The sequence below is a fragment of the Saccopteryx leptura genome, chromosome 1 (assembly GCF_036850995.1).
Source record: "Saccopteryx leptura isolate mSacLep1 chromosome 1, mSacLep1_pri_phased_curated, whole genome shotgun sequence".
Lineage (NCBI taxonomy): Eukaryota > Metazoa > Chordata > Mammalia > Chiroptera > Emballonuridae > Saccopteryx > Saccopteryx leptura.
The window spans coordinates 148912049-148915253 of NC_089503.1; the positions used below are offsets into that span (position 1 = coordinate 148912049).

The 3205-nt window shown below is 46.5% G+C and overlaps 1 non-coding gene across 1 annotated transcript; it reads left to right on the plus strand.

The window, feature by feature from the left end:
• The first annotated feature begins 225 nt into the window (after positions 1 to 225).
• On the plus strand, positions 226 to 301 carry TRNAT-GGU (transfer RNA threonine (anticodon GGU)). The gene has a single exon. It is a non-coding gene; the product is annotated as a tRNA-Thr (tRNA).
• Positions 302 to 3205: the final 2904 nt, after the last annotated feature.

The following is a 3205-nucleotide window of genomic DNA, read 5'->3' on the forward strand; positions in this document are numbered from 1 at the left end:
CAGCCTTACACTCATCAGTACCACGTGCACACTCTACACAATGTCTCAGGTGTGACAGAAACTCTAAGACATGCAGACATTGGAAGACTCTAACAAGAAGGGACCCCCAGAAAGTCCATCAAAGTCTGCACACAGACACGCTTTTAAAGAAAATAACGTATCAAGGTGGAACCCAAGCAGTTTCATAATGAATGAACTACATCAGTGTAAGAAGGACTGGTGTGGGCCCTGGCCGGTTGGCTCAGTGGTAGAGCGTCGGCCTGGTGAGCAGAAGTCCCGGGTTCGATTCCCGGCCAGGGCACACAGGAGAAGCGCCCATCCGCTTCTCCACTCCTCCTCCTTTCCTTCCTCTCTGTATCTCTCTTCCCCTCCCACAGCCGAGGCTCCATTGGAGCAAAGATGGCCTGGGTGCTGGGGATGGCTCCTTGGCCTCTGCCCCAGGCGCTAGAGTGGCTCTGGTCGCAACAGAGCGACGCCCCAGAGGGGCAGAGCATCGCCCCCTGGTGGGCAGAGCGTTGCCCCCTGGTGGGCGTGCCGGGTGGATCCCGATGGGGCGCATGCAGGAGTCTGTCTGACTGTCTCTCCCCGTTTCCAGCTTCAGAAAAATACAAAAAAAAAAAAAAATAAATAAATAAATAAAAATAAAGGACTGGTGTGGCGTATGTTAGCATAAATATTATATTTAATTTAAAAAAATCACTGAACTAACCCTGTTGCCTGTTTGCCCTAAGTTTTCTTCTCATAAATTCAACGTTACCAAAGCTCTCTCCTGTTTTTCTCCCTTGGGTTTGATTTGATGATGTTGACAAAGTTTCTTAAGTCTAGCAATGACCATAGTAGAGCTAGTCGTTTAAATCCTAGGAGACATCATTTATATTCAGAGCTATCTTCCTATCTTAGTAAGTAAGCAAAAATCTAAAATTTTCCCCAACCAGATATTGGGGGAAGAAAAAAACAGTTTCTAAATCATTTAACTGAAGAGGGGAAGAGACCACACACAGAGAAAAACAATTCTCACCAATTTTTAAAAAGTACATTCATAGCTTATTTCAAAACTGCCGGAGAAGCTCAGCATGCACAAACTCCAGCCCACAGTCGTCATAAATAACAGAGGCCACCAGATAACCTAAGGACACCACAGAGCTACATGACAAGACCCACTGATAAGAGACACCGATTCACCCTGACCTCAGTTCCCCAAGAAATCCTTTGATGAGGTGAGTTGAAAGCTTTTATTCCTGACCCCAGGAAGGATGAAGACCTCAAGACACCATAGTCAGGAATAGAATTGAACTTCTAAGAAAGCGCCGGAGTAAGTTACATTGTTTACTCTTTCCCTCATCTCATTTTACAAAACCGCTACAAGAAGCACTTCTTTCTTTCTTTCTTCTTTCTTTCTTTCTTCTTTCTTTCTTCTTTCTTTCTTTCTTTCTTTCTTTCTTTCTTTCTTTCTTTCTTTCTTTCTTTCTTTCTTTCTTTCTTTCTTTTCTTTCTCTCTCTCTCTCTCTCTCTCTCTCTCTCTCTCTCTCTCTCTCTTTCTTCTTTTTTTAACTAAAGTAACCCTGAGAACAAATGTGGCTGCCCAGCCAGTTGCAATTCTACATAAGTGATATTTGATACCTACTCTAAGCCACCACAGACCTTCATCAGCAAAAATATATCTCCTTTCACCCAAATTCCATTTATCTTCTAAACCTCCTAGGAGAGCCCTGGCCGGTTGGCTCAGCGGTAGAGTGTTGGCCTGGCGTGCGGGGGACTCGGGTTCGATTCCCAGCCAGGGCACATAGGAGAAGCGCCCATTTGCTTCTCCACCCCCCCCCCTCCTTCCTCTCTGTCTCTCTCTTCCCCTCCCGCAGCCAAGGCTCCATTGGAGCAAGGATGGCCTGGGCGCTGGGGATGGCTCCTTGGCCTCTGCCCCAGGCGCTGGAGTGGCTCTGGTCGGCAGAGCAACGCCCCGGAGGGGCAGAGCATCGCCCCCTGGTGGGCATGGCGGGTGGATCCTGGTCGGGCGCATGCGGGAGTCTGTCTGACTTGTCTCTCCCCGTTTCCAGCTTCAGAAAAAAAAAAAATTAAAAAAAAAAAATACACACACACACACACACACACACCTCCTAGGAGCCCCGTGGAGACAGTTCTCATTAGCAAAACTGGCAGAAGCAGGAAGATGCCCAGGTGGCACGTGAGCCTAAGGGAGACCGCAAGTTTACCAAGGAAATCACTAGCAAACCTGTCGAGGACGCTGGACTCCGGGGTCTTCCGTTGGATTCTTGGACAATAGAACTTGAATTAACAGAACGCAAATTGCCTTCAAACCTTAATCACTGGGATGTTGTAGAAAGCCAGAAATGGACACAATTTCCAAACCATTCACTTCATAGGTTTTGGTGATTGTGAAACTATAATTTCATGAATGCTGAGTATAAAGCTGTTATCAGTTTGAGAACCAAGTCCTTTGAAAAGGGCCCTGTCCTCGCCTCTCTCCAATGGAGACTCACATAGCCGAGGAGCGCTGTGCCTTTGGCAGGGTGCGCGGAGATGGCTGTGTTTCTAACACAGTGGGGAGTAAATAAAGAATGGGTCGACGTGCAGTTTGAAACACTGAGACCAGCAGAGAGTTCAATAAGCATTCTGTTTTTCTTCCCCTCTCCACCACCATATCCCCCAAACCTCCACAGTGGTGATGGCTAAATCTACACATAAAACCTGATGCTCACCCTTGAGGTCAAGGATAAATATCACCATCTATCCGTCTCTGAAGGAACACACATGTCGCCATATGGATCGGGCCACGGGTCGGCCGCTTAAACACTGGGCACAGGGCACCCTTCCCTTTGTGAGACCACAATCCCAGGGCTCTTTTGTAACCATGGAAACAGATGATTAGTGTTTGTGTCATGAACATAATGTCTCGTTTAACCCGTGGGCATAAATACCATTAAGTAGGAACTCAGTGACAAAGCTGTATAGAGATTTGTAGAATAAAATTGAAAAGACATTACCAGGCAACATGTGTCCTTCAAACATACTCACTGGAAATACAAACAAGGACTGATCCTCTCTCTGAAAGCCTGAAGCATTCATTCTTCACACATCCAATCTCAGCCTTTATTACAGAGAAAGCTATGATTTGGGTAATTCTTTAATGTGATCATACCTTTTCTCATTAGTCACAAATGGCAACACTGCCCAAGGCTCTGGGGTCAGA